This window comes from Salarias fasciatus, chromosome 23 (genome assembly GCF_902148845.1).
Source record: "Salarias fasciatus chromosome 23, fSalaFa1.1, whole genome shotgun sequence".
Classification (NCBI taxonomy): domain Eukaryota; kingdom Metazoa; phylum Chordata; class Actinopteri; order Blenniiformes; family Blenniidae; genus Salarias; species Salarias fasciatus.
In genome coordinates this window covers 17,608,836-17,635,433 of record NC_043766.1, presented here as the reverse complement: position 1 = coordinate 17,635,433, position 26,598 = coordinate 17,608,836, and the positions used below count along the sequence as shown (strand labels likewise).

The 26,598-nt window shown below is 39.4% G+C and overlaps 1 protein-coding gene and 1 long non-coding RNA gene across 2 annotated transcripts in view; both read left to right on the top strand.

The window, feature by feature from the left end:
• The window catches only part of xpr1a (xenotropic and polytropic retrovirus receptor 1a), a 66,887-nt gene that overhangs the window by 9,533 nt on the left and 30,756 nt on the right, over positions 1 to 26,598 (top strand). The window lies entirely within an intron of this gene.
• LOC115382142 (uncharacterized) lies at positions 7,093 to 24,627 on the top strand. Its single transcript, XR_003930499.1, has 3 exons — positions 7,093 to 7,105; positions 9,171 to 9,173; positions 24,491 to 24,627. It is a non-coding gene; the product is annotated as an uncharacterized LOC115382142 (long non-coding RNA).

Below are 26,598 nucleotides of genomic sequence, written 5' to 3'. Positions count from 1 at the left end.
GGTTGTTACTGTTTCTCTTTCTTACCTGTGAAAATGGGTGATGATTAGTTAAACTGTAGTAAAGTCATGATAGTTGCTTTTATCGGTGATGCCAGATTGGTTAGGTTTATGTGTGTGTTCTCTGAGTGGAAAGCTAACGATGAGGATTTGATTTGAGGCTACACTCCTCTCCCTCCTTCTCTGCCGCCTGCATTGGTGGTCTTTAAAAAAAGCAACATTTTGGTATTCAGAAGATGTATCCCTTGCCTGAGGGAGACAGTTTACAGGGTCATAGCGAGTCGTTCGCTCACTCAGCTCCCTGGCTGGACACCCCGCTGTACCTGATAGAGCTGTGCAGGAGACTGGCTCCACACTGAACAGACAGCACATCAAAGTCTTTATTAGTGACTCTGCACATGCACTGCTGTCAGAGTGTGAGAGGCCGACGGATATAAAAATGTGTGAAATGTTTTGTAGTCTGATCTTCCCATAAACGCACAATTGCCTCTCATGCTGTGTGATGTGCTGCCTTGGCTGTTAGTTAAACAGACAGCGCTCAATCAGCATCTCCCCTGCGCATATGGTCTGTGGGAAAGAATCACAGTGAAACGCACATTTTTCAGTCACATCTGTCATTTTAGATTGGCAGGTTGGATGTAGAGAAACTAAGGAGGCTTCTTAGAAACACACATAAATGAGAAGGTGGTTCTGCTGTTCCAGATGACCCTTCACCTGTCATTAAGCTCCTTTGTTCTCGTTTGCTCCAGTCCTTTCTGGTCTTCATATAATTAAAGCATGGCTGTTGCCGCACTGTGGAGAGCCGGCAAAAGAAAACAGCGAACAGCTGGTTGGTTCTCCATATTTAAATCATTACAATGAGCTACGCTGTGCAGTCTAATTCAATTAGCCGGCTGATTATTACAGAGATTTGCAAACAATGGTCCCAGATAGCTTAACACACAGCTTTAACTCTGTTTATCTGTGAGTGTCATGTTATGTCCAGTAATGTTTACATGTAATGTGTGTCCATATTAACATGATGGAGCACTTTATAACCAGAAAAGTAATTAATTCCCTTGGTTCATTCTTGCATTGTGTCTCTCTCCATCTGCTTCTCAGTTACTGGTCGACCTATTGATGGTGTCTGTGTAGTGGATGCATGTTGTGAGTTATGTGCTCCACATTTAGTCGTAGAAACGCACAAAGAAGCCTGGAGAGGAGAATAGGATCACACATTACTGCATCACTACTGTATCACAGCTCAGACAGATAAAGCTCTAAATGTTGGAGATGAAAGAATCCAACTGGAGAACGATCAGTTACAACGTTAACTCTCATGTCTTAGTATGGAGTATCTTATGAAACTCTTAGCTTGGCAGATGTTCAGCTTGTTTTTAATACTGGATGTCAAAAGATAAATTACATGAGGACCTTTCGTTGTTCATGTAGTTAAAGAAACAATCAGGCCACACAACAGCGCAGGAAAAAGTATTGACATTCGTGGCCTTTTAGAGTGGGAATGAAATTTCAAGTAGCCTCTCAAGCAATTGTAAATTCTGTGAAGTAGTGTGTTTTCTTCTGTTGAATTTTGCTGCATGTGTTTTTTTCAAGGAATTCCAACCTATCGTGTTCTTGTAAACTGGTGAATTTAGTTGGAGAGTAATTTATTTATCATTTTCATTAAAAGAAAGAGTAATGTAGCTTATTGTGTAAATTTGTTGCCCAACGACCTTAAATAATTCAATATGAAAGTATTTCATTTTGCACATGAAACATTCAAACAGCATACTGTTTTAATCATTTTATTTTTACTTGTTGCAGGATAAAAATTCATGATATTATTGTGTATTGCTGTTGAACATGCATCTGTTTGGCCTTTATTATTTATGTAACAAGCGTCTGTGCCAACTTTTAGCCCCATGCTTCCCTGGCATCATATTGTCAGTGACTGACAGTTCAACGAAATTGTAAACTTGCAACATATCTTTCACTCTTTCGGCAACTTGTGTAGCACCAACCACTTTTTAATTAATATTTTGTGTCTGTTTTCGTGCAGCTAATCTGTCTTATTTGAGCGGTGACAGATATCACACCCACAAATCCTCTCAAATGTGCCTTTCTGCTGCGTATTATGCTATTTTCTGTTGTGGTCTACGATTCCACCATTTTGCCTGCAGTTGTCAACAACCATGATGAGAGGTTAGTTGAAAAGCTACTGGCCTGTGTAATACATGGCTGATTATTATTCTGGCCGTGTGTATGATGGAGCAGCAGCTGTTATTACTGTTGTTGTTCACAGCTGGAGTCCTCCTCGCCTCCTGAGAGGAATAGCAATCAAATGCTATGATTTTCTTTCCTCAGCAGAGAAGATAGGTGTCCAAAACTCTGATGTTTATATATTTTATGTTTATATATAGTTTTTCTTTATGTTTTTTAAAGCTAAATAAGCTGCTCCCATTCAGTCAAAGCCACTGGGTAACATCTGTTTTAAGAGGTCTTTCTCTGACATCTATCTGTTAAAGATTGCAAAGCTTTCAGGCGTTATTGAGGTTTAAATTCTAATTGATTTTGCATTATTGATTGGGAGGCATCTAATCAGTTACACTGTTTTCCCTCTAAAATGACAAGAGTGGCATATACGCAGTCAGGATCTTTAAGCTGTCTTTTAAAGGATGCAAACAAGTAGCCATATACCAGATGGCATGCAGCATCATGCCATTTGAATAATAAATGGAAAGATATTTTTAAACTGTCTGAAATCATGCCGCTTTATCAGAATCCAGTGTGCACAGAATTACACAATGAATTGAAAATTTGCACTCAGGTGTACGGTACCCAAATCCACCTTTGTGCTGTTTTTGCATAATATATTTTCTAAATCTGATAATAAGATGATCAAAACTACATCTTCACTCGCAGCTCAACAATGAAATAAGGAAGCAGACGTGAGAGGTCTGAAGGGCAGCGAGAAGCTGGCCTGAGGTCAGGCAGTCAGGAGTGGCGGAGGTGGCGGAGGTTACAGGAGTCAGATGGACATGCAGTCAGACAGGGTCGCAGGACAGTGGTGTGGCTGCATTATTGATGGGGTCTCTGACAAGCGGCTGCTCATGGGTGTTTCCCAGCACTAATTGCTGAGGTTTTGTGGGGGTTGGTTCCATTTATTTGGTCTTTAATCCTGGTACCACTGATTGGCCCCAAACCAATACTGCAACACTAAAATGTGGCTGCTGTAGGTATGCAAAATGAATTTGAGTGTAATGAGCAAGAAAGATTTTTAGGAGACAGAAAAACATGATTAATGTCCATGCAACACGGTAAGCCATTGTCTCTTATTTCATACTATCAGCATTTCTCGACTTCTAAAATATTAGAACTTATATGACAATGATATCGAGATCTTAAATAGTTATATATCAAAGAATTTCTTGTGCAATTGTGCTGAAAATCAGATGAAGTGATTTTCTCCTCAGTTAAGCAGGTTTAGTCCTGAGAGTGGATTTAAACCAATCTTGATCTTACAAAGCGTTGTAGAGAGGACATGGCTGTGGATTCAGTGATTGGCTCTTTGATGGGGCTTCTAAGGGTATTAAATGGAAGGGAAGCGCGAGGATCAGGGTCAATACAAACCTAAGATCACCGTCCCAAGGTCAGGGAGCAATCGAACTGAAGTAATGAACAATGGAGAACGGGGCAGATAACTGAAATGAAAGAGGATTAAAAAAGGTGGCCTCCAACTACCATGTATGTGTTTTATTTGATGATTAGGAAAAAAAAAACTGCTATAGAACAATTATAATGTTGGTTATATAACAATTGCATCAGAATTGTCAGTGACTAGTTTTGGAATAGGAAAAACAGCCACAGTCTAAGAGAGATATCCTTCGGGCAGCAGACAGACAAACAGACTGAGTGGGAGGTCCCTGGGCTCATCTCCAATTCATGTTGCCCTGCATTAGCACTTCAGCCATCCCGCAAGAGAAAGACAGTGAGAGAAAGAGAACCATACTAGATGAAAGTCTTCTATCCATCCATCCATTATTCATCGATGAATTAGATCTCGCCTGAATGAAGAGGAGGAGAGAAGAAAAAAGGAGGAGGAGGGAGAGAGGGTTGGTCGAGGTTAGTTTAGTGGAGGAGGGGGCATCTGGATGGCAAATGTTGTGGTTCGAAGAGAGGCTGAGGAGTCGGATGATGATGTGGAGCCAGTGAGATGTGATATTTTTAGATTTGGGGTTTTCAACAGGAGTCTTGGGGGGGCTTTTACAGGATCTAATGTTGTGTTTGTAAAAATGAATCTGACACGCTGGAGAAACATGCTGAATTGAAGGGAGAGGTTGCTTTGATGGGTTCTCTAGTAGAAGAAATTATTGGGGGGGCAGGGATGTCAGAGAGATTAGTGTTGCTCTAAGAAGGCATGGTCATCCTTGACCCTCTCACCTTGTAACTGTGCTTATGAGGACGTTTATGGCAAATGAGTCCAGTCGTCAACAGCTTGTTATTACAGTGCATCTTTGTCTGCTCGCTTGTGAACATGTCTGCTGTGATCTTCTGAGCCTGTTGCCACTGGAATGAGGATAAAAGCCACAGGATGTGATCTCTACCTCTTCAATGATGCACAGGAGCTAATAATAAATCCTTAAGACGAGCGTTAAACATGTTCCTGAGCTGCTGCGCCTTTATTTTACAATGGCAACAAAGGTGTGTGAAGGTTAGACAAGCAGAAAGCTCAGACAGTGAGATATGGCTGTTTGCCATGTGGACAACTAGAGATCATAACCATGGAACACCGTCAGTAATCTCAACAATCTCATGCATGACAAGCATGTGAATGTAATACGATCTATCTCTGTCGATTCAGAATCAGCTGTTCGTGTCTCAGGGGTTGGGTATATTTGTTTAGCATTAGGAGGGCTTTCAACCATAATCTAACCTCTGTTATGAGGCAACTTATTTTTTTAATCAGTGTTGAGAAGCCTAATCAACGGGTTCTGGCCAGCTGCCAGTAGATGAGCCAGACTACTGAGTGTATCCCATCAGTCTTGGCTGACCACATGGTACTTACTGCACTCTGGATTCACGCAACTGTTCAGATGGATTTTTGAATGATTGAATTAAAGACATTAGAAGACACGGCTTGCTGTTTTTTTATGCCACGCACTCTTATATGGCACTTGTTCCCCATTTAAAGACTAAATGCTGAGTGATTCAAAATAACAATACAAATCACAGGGGTGGTGATAGAGGGATCTGTAGGTGTTGCATTTGTTGCATGCGTTTATGTATTTCTGTTCACATATTGTCTCTGCACTCAGACACAAACTTACAACTGACTGTGAAAGGATTCATGCGCATGCACACTCAAGCCTGCATGCATGCAGAGACACACACATGCACAGAAGGAGCTGCATGCTACAGTGCGTGTGGGTGTGATGGCAAGCTATAGGTGATGACAGCAGGGCCATATGCTGATGTATTTCTGTTCTTTTAATGCTGCAATTAGAGCAATGAAATTATTTCACTGTGTCCATTCTAATGTTATTTTAATTCTTAAATGTACTGCAGATTTTAAAACAGATTTTTTTCTGTGCTTTCATTTAAAGCATAGAATATCCATAGAATGTTAGTGTTTTCCTCTCCAAATGATATCTTAATGTTGAATATTTTTTTTCTGTCTTGTGGTTGTATTTGGGACATTTGTGCTGCATCTGTTTAGTGGGTGAGTAGGTTATTGCAGAAGACATGGTGTCCTTCACTGTACAAAGGGAGCTGCTTTGTCTCTCTGGAGAGACAACTAGAATCTGGGCTGAGATTTGCTCAGAGACACCAAAACACAGAGGTGATGTTCCATTAAGGTGAGGCTGCAATCAGTCTCTTTTTTTATTTCTTCTCTGTATATTTCTTGCTGCTCCAAACTACTGACCTCAGCAATTTTACCTGACCGCAGAGAGGAAAAAAACGGTACTTGATGTAAAAGTTTCCAGCAGCTGGCAGATTTTATCTTGCACCAGTACATGTGAGTGGATGGTGGTGAAAGGTAGCATGTATTTGCGCTGCCTCTGCTCTCGATATGTTATCCCACTTCTGCCCATGGGCAAAATGACAGAGACACATGCAGAGAGAAACAAAGACATGGCAGTGGAGAGTGAGTGAGGGTTGAGAAGGACAGATAGAATGATAGAGGAAGGATGAAAGAGGGAAAAAAACGAGGTGACATTGGTGATAATTGGAGGAAAGGAAGCTAAATCCTCAGGGAGCTGCCTCTCAAATGATACCACTGCTCACAGAAAAGATGTGAGAAAATACAAAGAACCGGAGGCAGAAAAGACACAGGAGCCCAGCAAAAGCTTTTTCAATGTATCCTTAATAAAATTTAAGTCCCTTCACATTTGGACTGTTTTCTGTGGATGGAAGCAATAACTGGACAGAATATAAGTTTAATACATTCGAGGTCAAAGCAGTAGTTATTGTAGAGGTCAGGACAATATTGGACTAGATATAATTTCTTATACCATCAATTTGTGTGTGTGAGAGAGAGAGAGAGAGAGAGAGAGAGAGAGAGAGAGAGAGAGAGAGAGAGAGAGAGAGAGAGAGAGAGAGAGAGAGAGAGAGAGAGAGTGAGAGAGAGAGCTTTTGTTTCCTCCTGGGCAGCCTGTCTGTTTTTATATTAAATGTTAAATTATTAAAGTATGTGTGGAATTGAAAATACAGTGAATCTCCCTTGTGTAGCTCAGGAGTGCTCAGATACTTCCCTGTCATCAACAAAGCCACATAAATAACTACACCTTTCATTTGAGAATTAAAAAAAATTGATCATGAACAATAACAGAAAAATTTAATTAGTAGTCATTTAATATTTAAAAGAAAATTATTACATTTGAGGGATCACTCATGTGGGACAGTGGTGGGAAAATGAGGAAAAAAAAACAAGTTTCAGTTATTTGGTGTTGTATGCAGGAGTCTGAGTCATGTTAGCTAATTAAGGAAGCAGATACTTGATCTATACAGCAACAGGGGAAGAGGAAGAGACAGTGAGGAGGTTTATAGATGCAATGATGCCTCCATCACATGCAGGCGGCTACGTGGAAGAAGAGGAGACAGAAGGCACTGAAAGAACATGATTCACACTGTTTACTGCTAACAGGAACATAGCAAATGGATAATTATGAGGATATTTCATAGAAGCCCTGTACATTAGAACTAATAGAGTGAATATACCACAAAAAAAGCCAGTCAATTATATGCTTGGATCGAGGACTCACAGACTCGTTCTCAAGCTTCGCGAGTGTTCATTAATCATGTCCAGAAAGACTGTTTGTCTTCATCATTCTTCACAATTTCCCTTAACCACCCCTGCTGCCATATGCTGGCCTGAAGAAATATACATAATTAATAAGTTGCTCAACATGTGACTTGATGACTGATATGACAGAATAACCAGTAGCTTCAGTGCCGGGAAAGTTGACTCACTGCCCCTCAGTGTGCATTATGACTTACTGTGGTATAACTCCATAAAGAACTGGCCTCTTGACCAGCTCCACAAGAAGAGCAAAGCAATCCTCTGTGACTTTTCATTAGAAACAACAGTTTGTTTCTGTTTTGTATTTTCTCCTCAGGCTAACTGCTCAGTTTCTTCCTGACAAGTACCATCTGATAATTAGGTCTCATAATCACCCCATTAGTATGCAGCTCAATTGAGCAAAGAACAGCTTATTGTTCCCCTGGCATAAGCGGCAGCCGTTTGTAAGAGGATTATTGTAGATTTCTTGTTAGGATTTTTATGAGAAATAATCATATGTGCAAAAAGTTAAACTGTTCCATTGTTAGTCTGACAATCTTTTTTTATGTTGTCAGTTCATTGTCTTGGAAAATTTTAGCTCTTGTGAGAGATATTCTATTAGGATTGTGGTTGTTTTTGAAAGCATTAAAGCACTGAAGCATTAAAAGTGGTTCTGTGTTTGAAACTTGCTTTTCACTGTAGAAATGCAACCCTATTGCCTGTACCCTTTTGTGTACATACCAAGCTGCAATGAACTTGCTCTATCCGAGTTACCATGGCACTTACGAAAGAGTCCTGAATCATTTGAGCCTTGTTTTTGTTCCTGTGACATTCAAGCACCCAAATGCATTAAACCCAGAACATGCAGGACTAAAGGCTGGGGTGTTAGGTTGAATTATAATGGTGTCCTGTGAAAGCATGCTGACACCACTTCAGAACACAACACATAGTTAGGGGTCTAATATTAGACTTGGCAATGTGACAGGATATTCGTAACAGAAATGAGAATCTTTACACAGGGCTCTGACCTAAATTTCCTTGTTTAGAAAGAGAGCATCCCTCATTCACACGCTGCATGCATTGTCTGTTGACAAATTACTAGGTCAAAACAGAAATTCCTTGACCTCTACATTGGTTTTTAATTCAGTTCAGTTCAACTTTTTTTGAGTTTCATTAAGTTTTCTTTAAAAGCAAAGTAGTCCTGAGATGTTTTTCAATTTAAGTGTTCCTAGAGCATATATCTGACACGTTTTCTTTATATTGAGTAAACACTAAATTATGATTAAATACATCGCCAGCCTCTTTACATGTGTGATCAAAACATTGTCATTTAATATCATCAGTTATTTGATTGTCTGCTGATTTAAATTATTCATGTCTATTTTATAGTCCCTGTTGATTTAAAATATTTTACTTTAATGTGCAGCTGCAGTGTCGCAAAGGTGAAAATGGAATTCAGTAACTTTTTGAATCCATACATTGAGGTGGCAGAAAGTATAAGGCTAAACTTACAAATCAGGCTGAAGATGTTGATCTTTCTCATTTTTTTCAATCTGACTGCTGATTGGAGCTGCTTGTATGAACCTCCCACCTCACCGAGGAGCAGGTCAGATCTTTAAATGTTGATTTGTCTGCAGTGAAAACATATCAGCCAGATGCTGTTAGCTGCAGGGCTTTAGGAGGCTCTCCCAGGGAGGCCCATCTGATGACACACACACACACACACACACACACACACACACACACACACACACACACACACACACACACACACACACACACACACACACACACACACACACACACTTTTATGACACTGCAGAAAACCTAGGCTCTGGTTTGGTGGTCTGTTTGTGCCAGAAGTAGAAGGGATGAATGGGAATTCAGAGTCTCAGTGCACGCCGGTGGTTGACAGACAGTGGCTGTTTCTTCTCTACATGTTGCTGTTTAAACTCAGCGAGTAGCCACCCCATGCTGCTCTGCGGCACACACACAGTCTCTCACACATTGTACACTCTCACTGTGTACACTCTTCAGTTTGCTCACCACGCTTGCAAACAAACCATATGCTGCTTATGTTTTCTATATTCTTCTTCTATCAAAGCATGCAGATACATGTGTAGATGTCTAGAATTGTGTTAAAACCCTCACTGGCAGCCTGCTAAATTCAGTGGTAACTGTCACTGTCACAAAAATAAAACAAATAAAAACTAAGATCCACAAACGGCAGCTCAGCAAGAGTGAAGAACATAAATTAGTGTTTCTTAAACAGAACTGCATTGTAAATAATAATACACACTTTAATTTTATTACAATTACATCTAGCGCTTTCTTAAATGATTATTCAGATAAATCTGCCCTCTGAAATTGCTGCACACATTTAGAAAAGAGCAGATGGTAGCAGTAAATCACAGTGTTAAGCAGATGAAAACTTGGCTGTCTTTCTTGTCAGGGTGATACAAAGAGTTCCTGTTGAATGTGACGCGTTTCATTGATCTTCTATGCTAACCCATGTAGACCAGACCTGATTCCAGTCCATTACAGGACAAAAATAGGAAACCATACTCTCATTTTCACATGTACCAGCGATTTAAAGTCACCAACTACCATAAAATGCATGACTTTGGATTATTGGAATAAACTCACAGCAACACCTTGTAGCTCTGTATTGTTATTGTTGTGCAATTTTTATGCATTCCTTTGTTTAAAAAAAGAAAGGCATTTCCTGTTCAGGTAAATTGTGTTAATGATATGACACTGAAGCACCCCAAGGTCAGTGCACTACTAATTTGATTGGAGCAGGAAATTGCTCCTAACTGAATAACATCAAGTATTAGATTCCTTCCTCCCAGCCAGGAAAGCAAAGGTGGAATAAGCAATATGATGGCTCATTCATAAGATAGAGTTACAGTATTTATATTGACAAAGACGGAGAAATATCCATTTTGAAAGCTGACCTGCGTTTTGATATTCAACAAATGTAACCACTAATGACTACCTTTATTGATGAGAACCAAAACGTGAGGATAAAGTTTTAGCATATTATTATAGCCACCACGAACTATTGAATGGTATCTACAACATTTGCTGCTTTAATGAGAATAACTGTTAGTGTTACAGAGCTGAGCTCTATACTAAATGCTTTGCTTCTATAATGTTTTTATCATTGAAGTATGAATCGGCTGGGTTAATGTGAAATTCATGTACTTCTCATGAGAATGTTGGCAGATAAGCGTGCATGCTCTCCTTACTGTGGTCTTCATTGCTCACTTTCGACATAGTTTTTTTTTTTTATTGCATATTCCATCTTCACTTCAGCATCTATATTATAAACCCCGATGCTTCAGATGCTTTCATTGTACTCCCTTTTTGGATTTTGTGTTCTGATATTCACACTTCATCCTTTCCCTGTTATTTTTTCTTTTTCTTTTCATTGGAGATAAAGTGAATCAATCTGGAATACAACAGAGATTTCTTTAACCAATATTGATCTCTGCTGTTTATGGGATGTGTTCAAGATGCTCTTGGCAGCATTGTCGGGTCTGTCTGACTGAGAATTTTTTCCGAAACTGTGAAATGTGCTCCTATTCTCAGAGGAATGTGTCTTATTTCATGTTTGTTAATCTCCCAGCTTTTTAATATCTGCTGTGTGTGTGTGTGTGTGTGTGTGTGTGTGTGTGTGTGTGTGTGTGTGTGTGTGTGTGTGTGTGTGTGTGTGTGTGTGTGTGTGTGTGTGTGTGTTTGTGTGTGTGTGAGAGTGTGTGTGTGTGTTTTGTAAACGTTTTCTCTCCTTACATTTCAGTTTGTTCTGTCCTCAAAGTGAGGCTGTTCAGTGTGACTCTTATCGAGAGTCTGCAGCTGCTGTTGAGGGAATAGCATTGCAGCCTGGAGGGACATCTTCATACAAGTGCACACACACACACACACACACCTCAGTTCACTCATGCCGAGCTGACTAGGCATACTCCTCTCTTAAACAAGCATGAATAATAATAATAATAAATGATAATAGTAGCACTTTGTTATAATTATTTGCAAGTTGATGGAGTTATGTCTTTAGTTGTCTTCAGTATTGCAGAACATCTCATTCAGTTGCATTGTTATTGGGGTTTTTTCTGCTTTGTAGAGTACGTATAAGTATATATTCATACATCGTTGACTTGTTTATTCATAAACGACAATTATCAATCCATATTTCAAACAATGACTTTTAATGTTTCCTGATTTTTATGTGGATTAGTCTTTTACAAGTGAGTAGTTGTGATTGTCTGTCTCTCTGTAGTTGCCCTGTCCAGGGTTTATCCTGCCCTCGTTCATAGCTGGGACTGACCCCAGTAAGACACTGAACTGGATAAGGCAGTGTAGAGGATGGATGGATGGATGGATAGTCCTTTACGTTGCCATCAATGCTTGTAAATTGCCACTTGATGTTGCTTCTAAATATAAGTACATGAACTGCAAAGTCCTTTGTTATAAATAGCATTCAAAATAATGTATGAATGCCACACAACTCTCCTGACGTCGTATGATGACACATAACACGCGGCATGCTCATTCTCATGGGTGACGTTCAGTTTTGAGCTGCAGTATAATTAATGCTGTTGATGTTGGGGCTATAATGTTACCTCCCTGGACCTGTCTGTTAATGGCATGGCCAGCCTGTAGGTTAATGGTTAATGGATACTGAGTTTCATCTTCCTCTATGTTGCACCCTCGCTACATCTGCCATGGTTACTGCAGTGAAGCATAACCTCTTGTTTTACTTAGATTAATGGCCTGAGCTTGGACTATTGACACAACACTTATCTTGTTTTTTATGAGTCCAGTGGCTTCTATCTGTAAACCTTGGAGCACAAGTATGTCTAGTCCTGCACGGGCACACACCTCATCTGTTCCCCTGTACTAATGCTTATCTTTGTAACTGAATTATTATTTAAATCTTAATCACAATTATTCTAAACTTAGATAAGTGCAAAGAGGTGAACTGTATTCCACAGTTTATTATTGGTTCTCTCCAGATCCTAAAGTTCCAGGTCCAGTCCCAACAATTTAATTCGGGGGTGTCAAATTCAGATCCTGGAGGCCTGCAACCCTGCGGCCTGATAACGAGCCACTTTTTACAGTCAGCTGTGTTTTGGTGAAAAGGAAGCAGCACTGCTCCCTCTGGCTGGCTGGTGGATTGGATGAGTGGTTAGAGACTAAACATGGCCGAGCTCATGCACTCAGATGCAGACAGAATACACAAAAAGTAACCTCATCCGTGTTTTTGTATTAGTTCTTTTTACAGTGTTTGGTAGTGAGACCGTTTTGTTTGTTGCTGCCTTTTAATAATGTGTTTATGTCGACTCTATAAAGAATATTTGAATAATGGAATGTTATATGTATCTTTTCAGTTTTATTAAAATGCCTTAATAACGCTAATATAATGTCAGCGTTATTTGAGGAATGTGAAAAAGGCTGATCTTTTAACTCATGAGAGTAAATTTTGTCTTCCCCCTGCTGTGTGAGATGTTTGGAGGAAATCTGAGCATGATGACATTTAGGAGATTACGTTTAGGATGTATTCTGATGCACGTGGGTTTGAAGATCAACAGAATCTATAGCTTGGAGTGTATATCTATGTATTTCTATACATATGGATTGCTATGAGGAGTATTTTGTATGATATCGTGTTGGAGAGCAATGCTGTAAGAGACCAGGGATTTAGTATGTCTTATTACACTCCTTCAAAATGCATCAGTCAAATCAGTGTTTTCAGTTTTTTGATTGTGCAAAGAAATTTCCTCATCATGATTCATGACCTATTTGATTATGCGTTTTTACTTGTTGCATGTTGAGCTTTATTTAATGTGAAGTACTTTGAACTGCCTCTTCTATGGAATGTGCTCATAAATGAACTTGCCATGCCTTACTACTTCCTGAAGAACTGAAAGTAATTAGCAGTCTCCGGTGTTCACTCAGTACTGTAAAGGCTCATGCCTTCAGGGTTTTTATCAAAAAAGGTTAAAACCGCTGGATGAAGAGTTAAAAGTAATCATTAAAATAATCTTGAGTAAAGATATGCCACTCTAAATATATTAAACATCAAAAATAGATATCTGTCTTATACTGAATGATGAAAGAATATCCATCCATTAGGTGATAGAATAGAGTGTACTTTATTAATCTGCGAAGGAAAGAGCAGAGGATGATGATTGATGTATTTAGATGTAAATACTTGCCTTTACATTTGGTCTGATAGATTGTCCCAGGTCATAGCAAATGTATATGTTTATAATGAAAAGCACAAAATAGATGTACAGTGAATGCATAAAGCTATGAAACATAAAAATAAAAGGCCTACAAATCTTAGCCGTAATGCAGTTTGTCCATGTGGAGTTGCCATAGATGACATTGCGTCTGATATGATTGGAAGGTGCAGCGCCACTGTGCTTTAATTAAAGTTAAATGAGAGCTGTTTAGCTAAAATATTTTTCTTGCCCAGCTATCCTTCTCGAGTGAACATAAAGTTACCATTGCCAGAGATTAAGCCCAGATACATTAAACTATTTTTACTGGTTAGAAACCTTCCTATTGTAGCAATAGTTCAAATTCACCCTTTTTGCCACACTGACTTTATTACTTGTTACTTATGTTTATCACTTTTGCAGCACAGTGACTTGTGCACTGAATGATCTAAACAATTTAGATGTTCATGATTAAAATTCAGTTATCCCAGTGACGGAAGCAGGTGAACTTCTGTAACTGGATCACTGGGACATTACTGGGAAAGACACTGCTGTACAGCTTGATAAAGTCGCTGTCGTGACTTTCAACAGCGTTGGACCTCAAGGTTAAATAACTATTTAAAAAAGTAGAAGAGCTCCAAATGTATTGAAACATAGATTTGTTAATTAACTGTAACAGAACAGGTTCATCCAGCTCTGTGTATTTGTTATATTTTCATTGTTATTCATTGTTGTAGCAGATCAGAGAGAAAGAGAATTCGAATGAACAGATGAGATATCCCCGTAGGCTTCACTTCCTCTGTACCTGGAAGATCAAACACAAAGCCCGAACCCAACATCACAGGAACCGTCAGCCACAGTTAGGCTAACAGATTGCCTTGCCTAAACTGATGTCTGTCAAAGTGAGCTGAATGGATATGTGTATGTGACAAAGAGGAATTGATGCAATGCGAACTATTTCACCTTCACCACATGCAGCCTGTGTCAGTGGCAGCTGAGCTGCTTCTGTCAGCAGGTATAGGCCACACCGACACACAAACACACTCAATATGTCCACTGTGCATGCAAGGTAATTATATGCTCTAAAAGAACTGCATTTTTTCATCTGACAGACCCTGATAGTTTTCAGCACAGATGGCTGAGCCTCTCACAGCCACATAAGACCAAACATGAAATATTCCAATATCTCAATTTATTGAATATGTTTTCTGTCATGTTTTTTTTTTTTTTTTTTTTTTTTTTTTTTTTTACCCTTCACAGCTTAGAGATCGTATTTCTATGCAGGGATAGGGTTAGTTTAAATGATACGTGCTTTTCCAAGCTCGAAATACCCTCATGAAAAGAGGATACATAATCTCCATACTTTAAGGGTTTCATAGTAAGTTCTAACCAGAGAACACAAAAGAAACACAAAAGAATAATGTTGAGGTGAAGCAGCTTTTCTGTGGTGTATTTAACAGGTGTTCAATTAGATTGGGAGTGTGGTTCGCTGTGATTTACAGCAGCAACAATAAATAACAAAATTAAAGCTAGTCATGGGTATTTAGTTTTCTGAAGCCCAGATATACAGCCTGTGACCTCTTAGATCTCACACACGGCACCTGGACAACTTGTATATTGAGCTGGTAGGCCGTGATAATAGCTCTTTGCTGAACTGCAGCTGCTTGACATCAGTCATGATTGGCTAAAGTGGGAATTGATGGCTGTGATTGGTTGATGGTGGTTAGATACAGGCTGCGGATGCTCGCCACCCTGTTGCCTGGAAACAGCCATCCCTCACTGTGTAAGTGGCCTTGGCAAAGTGACGGACGGCATAAATGCTCTGCAGAGGAATTTGTCAATCTGTTGATTTTGCTGAGGATTGCTTTACCTGGCATTGTAATAGATCTCTTATTCTCTGTTATTTTTTTCAAAGTGTAAGCATTTTCTTTGCCTTCACTCACCAATTAAAGAGATGCACATTATTAAAATGCACAGGCACATTGGAAGATGCAATGTGTTTAAAAAAATAAATTGTAACTATGGTAGTGTATTGTAATTGAACTACCATCATTAAGTTATTGTCTTTGATCCATAATGAAGTATCACATTTTTCCTGCAGTTTAGCTTTTTTATACACAACTGTTTGGGTCACTGGCTCATGGTTTACACATGTTACATTTTGTAACTTAAAGACAAGAGCTTTTAATGAAGCTTGTCCCTCATATTTCCCAATAGTTTCATATTTTTTTGTGTTTTACATTATCATACCTGCTTGTTCCAACAGCAGAGTGCTGTTACAAGCTGGATCTTTTATCCCTTCTTAGTAATACACAATTTAACTGCATTTCACAGTCTGAACCTGAAAGACTTAATTCAGTTCTCTTTTGTGGATGGACAGAGGAGTCTTTGAATACAAATTTTAGACATGTGTCTTTGTGTGTTCCTCTGCAGTCAGTCAGTATCTGGGTCCATGGGCCTTTGCAGCCTTTAGTGGTGACTTTTTTTAATCTCATCCGTAGTTTTACCACAGATTGCTAACATCCTGTCTTTGTATTCTTCTGATCTGTATTTCAGTCACGATGTTAATCGTCTACACACATACACAGACTGTGCAGCATTTTTCTCTTAAAAAGCACAAAGTGGCCTTCCATCCTCTGCAGACACATCTATTACCGAGAGAGAAATGCAGAGGCAGGAGAGGAAAGCAAAAGTAACAGAAAAGCAAGAACAGAGTAACATTTTAGAGGAGCAGGAAACAGACAGACAGATTTATGTCAGGGCTCTGCAGTCATTTATGTGTGAACACACAAAGTAGATTAACTCATTTAACTTAATGTGCTCAGTGGTCAGTTGTGTGTCCAGCAGAGCATAAACAGACCTACAAATGGTTCTCCACAACTGGGCTGTAGTTAAGTAGCTCCATTATGCAGCTCCTTTACCTGCTTTATTGCCTCCTAGGACTTGAACATGTGTCTGTCACAGTAGCAGAATCAATCTCGATGTGTGTTCTAGGTGTCTTTAGGATAAGACCTCGACTTCCTGCACTGTGGTGCGGCGCCTCACAGTCAGATCCCAGTGTTGACATCCCCTGAGCTACCTCAGCCACTCCTTGGTTGATATCTCTCAAGGCCAGTGACATGCTCCCGTTGAACCCGTGCCTCAGTTGCCTTGACAACTGTTGGCTCTCTGGGCGGGGTAACCATTCACTTTCTATGCGATGGTGTGATAAGTGCTACAATTATGTAAATTATGACCAGCCAAAGTGTTTCTGCAGACTGAACATAGCCGGCTGAAAAGCTTCGAGCCCGATTCTTTTAGTTCCCAGGGTCTGTAGCTAATAAAGTCCTTATTCTGTTATATGTGATTTACATGATTAACAGCAGAGCATCAGCACTTAACGATATTTATGTACTTAAGACAAGTCTTACTACAACAGCTTATACTATTAACATGCTCTTGTTTATTGTTTTTACAGTATTTCTAAATTTAAAAATCCTAAAACAAAATACATTTTTCTCTGATGGAGGTGTAAAATTTTGCAGTCTTTTTTGTGAAATATGGAACAGATTTTGATCCAAAAAGAGGAGGGTTTTGTACAAACTGTCCTTTTGTGCAAAACCCCCCATTTTCGGATCACAATGGATTTTTAGATAACAAACTTATTTACATATTGAGAAGGTGCAGACTTTAAGGGTATTATTAATAAAACATTCCACCTGCTATTTTGATATAACTGAAACATTTTAAAAAGGAAATTACACACACTAACAACAATATGTTTTATTGTCCATTTTGATTTATTAAGAAGCTGTTCTTCTCAAGTACAATTAATATCTTACTCATAAGGTAAACTAACATAACGGGTGTGTGACATTTTCTCCTCCCGACTCATGCAGATATTTTGGGGTTATTCAGGATATAGCCTTAGCCAATAAATCCTTGCACACATTAGGCATATTCTTTATTCCCGGCCAGCCTCTGTTCACTTGTATCATCTGCTTACAACCAGATTTAATTGTTTCCTCAATCCTGTTAGCAGTGCTTTAGTTACGGCTCCTTGTGCATGCATCTCTGTGCTCTGCAAAAGCTCCCGTTCCCACTTTCAATAACAACCTCGTCCCTAAGAGCCACAGTCTCAGGGGCTGATGTTGTTACACCAGCAGTGTTGCAGCAGCACTACGCTTTGACACAGACTTGACTGCTGTTAAAAGCCTTGAAGTGTTCGCCTCACGACTGAAGGCTCAAATCTTTGTCTGTGTTGCAGTTCTTCTCTGTGAATTCTCAGTGCCTTTACCACGTTTTGAACCAAAATTTGTTTGAACAACATTGTTATGTATAAGTGGAACAAAAGTACATTCTGGGCTGTTACCTTTAAAAGGAGAAAACGTTAAAGAACTTAATTCTTGTTAGAAACTTTGATCATGCCATCAAACTGAAAGAGAGAAAGTGATATATTAGCGATGATTGTTCCCCCCGGAAAGTGTTACTGTAGTTAAGTTGTTGCCACCTGCAGCACTCTTCCACTTGAGCTGTGGTGCTTTTGAAGAGAGGCGGTCTTTTAATATTCTTCTTCAGGAAAGAGTTCTCATGATTCAGCAGCTTTCTCGTAGTCTCATCTCACTTGTACTTCCTTCTCTAGTTTTGTTTGCCATTCTGCTGATCACACAATGGTATTACTACAAATTCTACGCAGATAGCATGCAAACAGCTGACTGCTATTGTATGACAGATTTTTTTAAATATATTTTTATAAATATATATATATATATATATATAAATTTAAGTATAGCTTCCTAATTTCTTTGTATATGTAACGATGTTTAAGCTTTGTGGATCATACATATAGCAAAGTGCTACTTACCTGAAAGTGTTTACTTTATGATGTATGTAAAAGCAACAATATCAATGAACTAAAGAAACAAAAAGCATAGGGTGCATAAACATTTGAAGCAAACAAAACATTCTCCCCTTTCATCTCTGAAGAAATAAGACCACCATGTTTTCTCAGTGACGATGGAAACCTGACTGCTGACCTTTGGGTGCTCAAAAGCTTAAATAATACTGTGCTCAGGAAGAGATATTTTCTTCTGAACCACAAGGGATTTTCGGATTTTAGAACAAGAGTGATATACAGTAAAATATTTTATAAACAGTTGAGCTAATCAATACTAAGGATGAGGGTGGAGGCTGTTTGTTGATTTTTTAATTTATTTTTTGTAAAGTCTCTATCTGCTGTTAGAAGACAGAAGGAGGAACAGATGATGTTCAGGCTTTTTTGGTTGTGGCCCTACAAAACTGTGGTTTCTAACCTTGTTCTTCAGATTACTACAGTTTTACCATTCAAATTGAGGGATTTATTTTCTCTGACGATAAACTCTTTGGGATTGCACACCGTCTCGGGGACTTTGGTGAACTAGTGCTGCTCCTGCTTGTATGGTTTCAAACCTTCTCTCACTAATTTTTACACAGCAATAGAAGCATTCAGCTTAGATTTTGTGGATTGCTTCCATGAAGCCATATTCTGCATAAACCTCTTGGTTCACTTTTTTCTTTTCCTTTTGACCTCTTCATCTTTCTCTTTAGCCTGATGTGCCACCATGTTTTCTCTTGCTGCTTTCTTTGCAAGTTTCTTATATATTGTAGACATTTTCTAATTAAAATGTTTAAAAAAAATATTTCTGAATATCTTAAGACATAAAAATTGTTAAACCCCTTAAAATCAAGAGTTCTTTCCCCCGTAGTTGTAAGTCACTGCTTTAGAATACAGCTGGTCTTCTTTTGTACTCACTTGCTGTAGGTGATTAAGCTCTCTGTGACTCACTGAAATTAATTACTGAGGTATGAGGGAGGTGAGCTTGTTTCAGGTTCCTGAGGAAGTCCAGTTGCTGTTGAGCCTTCGTCCTATGATGTGATGTGTTCGTAGTCTTTGAAGCCCACCTGGGGGAAACTGTCAGAATTAAGGAATTTGAAGCTTTCCATCTTCTGTACATCTGGTGGGTGAAAGAAATTCTATTAATGGACATGAATTCTTAAAATTATAGATGTACAGGTGGGAACAGTGTAACTTAAAATATTTTATTACTCAACTCAGTAAATGTATGAATAATATTGATTTATTGTTTGTTGCATAATATATTGTGTTTCTACATAGTACGTTTCTATGTAGTCACCAAAAATGAGATAATAGGCCGCTGAACCTGGAGAGTCCTGTGTTTAGCCTGAAGAGCAGGATGTTACACATGTTCATAAATATACATGCATTGATGTAACTGTCTAATTCTTTTTAATACGCATCTACACCAATGAACAATATGTGAAAATACACTCTTGGCCGTGCAGAGGATTCAGTGGGACCATGTTTGTTAGATGTTTCGTTGAAAGCACTCTTTTGAACTTTAGGGCAGCGCTGGTCTTTTGTTGTCTGTCAGTCACCCACGCTTCTCTACACCCCCTCCCTCTTACCCAGCATCCACCCATCATCTTCCTCCTCTTTTCCCATCCTCCAACCACAGCTATAGGCTCTTTCATCCCCCTTCTGTTGGATGAGGGATGGAGTATGTGTGCATTTCTCTCTCAGTGTGGTTCTCTGCAGTGGATTCACGCCAGCAGAATGGGAACATTTGACCTTTCACCTCATATATGTACGGTCCTTCTTGTTCATATTTGGCTTTGAGAACATGAGAAAAGGGGCCTTTTGTGTTGTTGTGGTTAATAGGAAATGCAAATGCACACACATGAAGGCACACATGCTGCGAGTTGTGTCAGGAGTAGAATAAGATCAATGTTGCCCCTGGAGTCCAAAATGGCATTAGAATACTAATGGGCACAATGTCATTTGCTGAGATCTGATAAAGGTCACTAGATTCAGGATAATGCAGGAACATGAGATGTTTCACATAAAATAAATATTTCTGCAATTTGCAATACCTGTGAATAATTCTTGTAATTCATTTTTATACACGCCTTTTTGAACTTGTGACCTTGGGGAACTGGAGCTGAACCCAGCTGGCTGTGGATGAATAGCAGGGTATGTTGAGGACAGACTGACTTTCAATCGCAGGATAAATATGGAGATAACACACACTCTCAAAGCGCACACATGAACACAGAATCCGACCAGCATACCTACATACTGAGACTTTACCATCGCTTCAGGTTGATTCCCGTCCGCACTCTGTGACATGAATCTCATAGATATACATGATGCCTCCCTTCAAAGCATTGGAAATGACAGACACGGCAGTGTCGCTACACAAGAATATCAGCATTAACCAGTACTCATACAGGTACTCCACCAGTGGTGTCACGAGAAAATAAATGGCGCAAACAAAGAAATTAGTGGTAATTCTATTGACATTCAAGGAAAAAAAGCTTTGTAAGTAAAAGTAGACAGTATTTGGACCAGGTGTAGAATGTGTGAATTTCCCTTGTGAATCTTTAAACTACCGCACTGTTTTAATACACCACCTGTTTTTGTATTGATCATAACGTTTTGTATTGCATTTCCACACAAAAATGCAAACTCCAAGACAATCAAGAGAGATTTTGTCACTGTGAGTTTTTACAGCTCACCACCACAACATCATGCCATTAAACTCATATGACAGCTACCCAGTCACATATCTACAAAAATAAGTAATTGCGTCGATATGTCATGTTTCTGTTAGGTCTTGAAGTTCAACAAAAGGCCTCTGCTTTTCATCCTGTCGTCACATGTGTAAGTAGTCAGGCACAAGGATTTTCTAGGTAGGGATTTTCCAAAAGGACAAATGGAGCATAATAGGATTCTTGAGATTGACATTCAGCTGTATCCACGGTAATACAATGAGACAGACAAAGCCAGTACAGGGCTAGAGCACACTCAGTAATGTATAAATACACACACACACACACACACACACACACACACACACACTCATATTATACACACAGTGTCTCATTAAGAATTGCAGAGGAGGGGCCTCCTCTTCCTTGAGCTGAACTGAAAAAAAAATTAAATGAGACATTGATGTGGAGAGAAGGAGAGCATGTTGCTTCAAAGTGAAAGAGAGCTGCAGTGATTTGCTGTGCTTGCACACACACAAAAAAAAGGAGACTTTTAGTTGTGGAAGATATGGTAATTATCATCGATATTGATAGATTGTATTTGACTGTCAGGGGTCTTTTAAGAGGAAATGTAACCCTAATTATCCTGTTTATTGGCTCATAATTCATGTTAAATTCTCATCTGTGTTTGCTCAACACTGTCCTGTATTCCTCTCAGCAGATGCCTTGTTTGCCACTTGCTCGGTTTGCTGGCTTCTGCCTGTGTCCTGCTGGCCCTCGGGCCAAAGTCCACTCAGCTGTAATCACTCTTGGTTAGCAGGCCAGCCCACACAGGACCTTTGCACTGTCACTGCTCCTGACAGAGTGTAAGGGCCGAAACAGTTTGAACTTCTTTACACGATCATTTACAGGCAGACTAAACAGACAGCTGAGGGAAGTGTTATGTAGGAAATGTCTGGTGAGGAGACTAATATAATTCTGGGAGATCCTGCTTTCAGATAAAGTTACAGCTGCTTAATGCCTGAAGTCTGTGTTTGCCTGAAGCACACTAAAGGCAAAGACAGTTAGACCAACTTGCTGTTTCCTTTAACTCCCTAACTGTGTCAGAGTCGTTATATTGCATGTTTGTCTGTGTTAATCCCTCAGTTCCATACACATAAAAAGGTTATGTGTAATATCTTGGAAAGAGGAAAAAATACACTGTGCACCTGAGATATGTAGCCCCAAAGCTGTAGATTCAACGTTTCTGATATTACAGCAGCATGTGGCACCGTCACACCCACCTTAGTGGTGAAACAAATGAAACTCCACAGTGACTGTCAGAGTTAGTAAAATATTAGCTGATGTTTGCCCTGAAGTGGAGAGTCGTATTCACTTTCTAGTTAGCCCGCAGAGAGTAAAGAAGACGTGTTGCCGTTTCGATGGAATCGTCTGTTCTGGTGTCAGAATGTATTCAAATATTGAATTTGAATTTGTTGTTAAAAATTTCCAATAAATTCCTTTTTTCCTCAACATTATTAATAATTATGTGATTTGTGAATAAACAAAGTGCTGCTGACTGAAAGTGATGTTTTAATGGTGCAATTAATTGGGTGTATTATGGGAAAAGCTAAAATGAGATATGTTGAAAATTTACATCTTACATTACGACAGTGTAGTTGCATAAATACTGATTAAATATATGAATGGAGATGTCTCTGCTGAGTGAGTGATTAAATAATTAAGTCTAATTAATTATATTCCCCTGGAATGAGATTACCAACCAGATACCATGCATAATACCTGTGGACCTGTGGGCTAATGGTGCTACATCCATCACAATAAAGGTTGTTTGTGTTGAGCACAGCTTTCCTCTGTGGCATTTTAGGGCCCTTAAAGGACAGTTGAAGCCTGCTGTAATGAATAACCCATCAGGTTGGCTGTGGCTCCCAGCAGCGGCAAGGGCCCTATCTGTCAAATCCGTCATCTGTTAAGGGGTCATACTGCTCGATGGGAAAGCCACTCAGCCAAAGTAGTGGGGTACATGTGTGTCTGTGGATGTGATACGGCTTACATGAAAGTCTTACAAATTTTCAATATTTGAAGATTTATTTGTTACATTTATAATTTTGACTTTTGAGGGGAAAAGGTGGCGGTGTGGGAATTGAAGTATTAGGGGGAATTATATCGTAATGATGGGGTTGACAAGTGGAGGTTGTCTTTGTCCATTGGGGGTTGAGAGACACAAAGAGTTGCAGCTCCCAGAGGACCTTCCTCCATCAGCCCACCCTGCTTATATTACTGGCCTGATTAAACACACGCGCCAGCAAGTAATGCAGTTGTAATATACGACCTCTCTCCCTCCCTCTTCCACCCACCAGCGTCTCACAGGTATTCTTAGATCCCTGTGGACACACTCCTGTGATTTATCACATGACTTACGCCTATGGTAACAAAAGGGTAGAATTCTTGGTGTTGATAATTGTTGTAGATCCGTCTTTATGCATGTAGATGTATCTGTATTGAATATGTGTGCTTTTTCTGACATTTCACCTGAGATATGAACCAAATGCCTCATGATAATGATCATTATTTCTACACCTGTGGACAGTTCAATATTTTTTATCATAACATGAAATGAAATTCATTGAGGTCATTGTGCTATGGCTTCTTAAAACATGATTTATTCTACGTATGTGATCTCATTTAAGTTTATTTTAGAGTTGCCCTGCAGAGCAAATTTACATCTGGTCAATACAAACTGAATGCAATATGATGAAAATTTAATCCATAAGATTTTCTCAATGTAAAAGAAGTGCCTGAATTGTTGACTCAGCTATATAAAGTGTGAGCATAACGCTTACGTTTCGAAAATTGTCAGGGGGAATGAAGCGTTCCACCCTTTGTTGTTTCTGGTGTGCTTCGGAGGATTTTTCCTTCATCTGATGATGCTTAAGCATTTTTGAAACACTTTCGTCATTTTAAATTTGGGTGCAGAACAAAAACAGATCCTAGTTCGATGAAAACAACTAAAAGATTGGTTGAAGCTCAGATATGATGTGCTCCACCCTCTTTGTCACCTTAATGAAAATAAATACACGAACAACTTTGTTTGAATCTTGTTAGCCCAGAAATCAGTTAGCCCTGTTTTTCAGATGATTGTTAGCTCATTTTGTAATTGTCTTGATGTGACTTGAATTTCAGGGCCGAGTCCATAATTGCACACAGATTTCTGTCTTGATTTGTTGTAAAGGGTGACATGGAGTTAAAATGAGTGCTGACTTCCAACCTTTCCTCTTTGGGGTTGAAAATATTTACCTCAGTTTTTTTTTTTTTTTTTCTGGGTTTTCTGGGTTCTGGGTTCTGACTCTTTAATTTAATTTCTGCACTTACTAAGCAGGTGTAAGGGGGCTGTGGTCATTCGAAGTCACTGATGTATAGAATTGTATGTCATATGTATAACTATGATCGATGTTGTAACGTTCCATGGTCTTAGCCAGAGGGAGCATGTAGGTGTTAAATAAGAGAGACCCAAGGATGGAGCCTTGAGCAACCCCACAATTGATTTTCATAATTACATATGTACACAAAATAATTCCTATCTTGCAAGTAACATTTAAACCAATTTAATGGAGTGCCAGTAATAAGTGTTGTTTCTGTGCTGTAGGTGTGCCTAAATCAAGACTGAAAAACATTGAAGTAATTGTCTTGTGCCATAAAAGCATTAAATATTTAGCCTGCCTTTAATATACATCTACACCGATGAACTGCGTTTTGATGATTTTGCATGGGGTCTTTCTCATTTCTTGCTCCTTTGATGGATTCTGCCTTTGACCTTTGGTATTTTAATCTCCTCTATCTGACCAAGCTTCAGTGTCGCTAATTCACACGTGAGGTTAAGGTGGGGGTGGGGTTTTCTGGACTCTGGACAGGGACAGAGACATCATTGTCATTTCCTGGATGATCTGGAGCAGAGAATCACACAAAAAGGGAGAGAAAGACAGTCTCCCTGTTTGCACTGTTGTCCATGGTGCCTTTCATCAAGCTCCTGTTTGAGTGAATTATCCTGAGGGCGTGACCTATGTTGGCATCAATTGGTCTGGATCCAGTAGAATGAACCGGTCATGTGTGAAGCAGTCCTTAAAAGTCCAAAAGATGCTGAAGTTTTCGATAAACTTTATCCCACCGGAGAAGCATGCTGAAGTCAGCCATGTATTCAGGGCGAAAAGGTGAATGAGAAAAAGATTAAATTCCTTTTGCCAGTGATGGAATCGGGAATGAAATGAAAACATGTTGTGACTGACCGTCTCTCGCTTTCTCCATTAGCAAGGAAAATCTTTTTTCAAGACCTCAGGACCAGTCCTGCTCCACAGTATGCCAAAATAACCTGTGTGAATGGCAGTGTTCATGTTGCTGGGGTGCGTAGGCAAAATAAGCGGGCAGCATCACTGTTTGGTCCTGCACCAATGTGCCGTCCACTGTGGAGATTTTAGCCCTTCCTGTTCTGACTTGCCACAATGATCGATTCCTCAATCAAGCATATTTGGCTTGTCTTGTCTTGAAAAGGAGTTTGTTGTATTTATTTTTCTTCTAGCCCTGGTTTTAGTTGTAAGTTTGGGACTACTTCTGTGAGCTTGTTTGTGAAAGCAGGGAAATTCCCAGACATTTCACCATTTTATCACACCGCAAACACATAGCGAGACAGTCACACACACTTTTTGGCAATGACACCTCCAGGGAGTTTAGTGACCAGGTAACCTCAAATGCATGTTTTTGGACTGTGGGAGGAAACTCACATACACAAAGCAAAAAACATGCAGGTTGCACACAGAAAAGCCCCGACTACATTCAAACTGAGGATCCTTTCACTCTGAAGAAAGAGTGTTAACAATAAAAGAAGAAAGCATACTTTATTAATCCCCGTGGGGAAATTCTTTCTCTGCATTTAACCCATCCTTTTCATGCTTAACCTGAACTACAACAGTATGAGCAGCAGACTGCCACAGGGTTCACTGGGAGCTGCTCAGAGGCCCACAGTAGTAACGTCACGATGTGACCCCCTATTTTATCTCATTTGGTGTTTTACATGACTTTTGCCTTTGAACATCTGTCATCCTTGAAATGCATTGGTGATTACGGAAAAGGTTGTCTTTGTGTTATTTTTTAAAGTTAGTCTTGATGCCACCTGCTTTGTTACTGGAATCAAGAAATTTGAACGCATCCCCCCTTGTCCTTGCATCCTCGCACTTTCTTCCAGTTCAGTTATATATATACATTTCAAAATTCTGTTACTGGCTTTTAAAACACTTCACAGCCGAGCTCCCCCTTACATTTCAGATCTTCTAGACAGATATATGTACTCTTCTGACCACTGAGCTCTGCAGACGGCGCTCTGCTGGTCACCCACAGAGCTCGCATGGTGACCGAGCTTTTGCAATAAGGTCTTCAAGATTATGGAACTCTCTGCCTCTCGAGCTCAGACTCACCAAGTTTCAACAAAGCTCAAGACCATTTTCTTTTTAAAAGCATCCTCTTACAGCTCAACACCAATTCATTTTATTGATTTTTTTTTTAAGTAAAAAGTTGTCAGTAATACAGATACTAACAGAT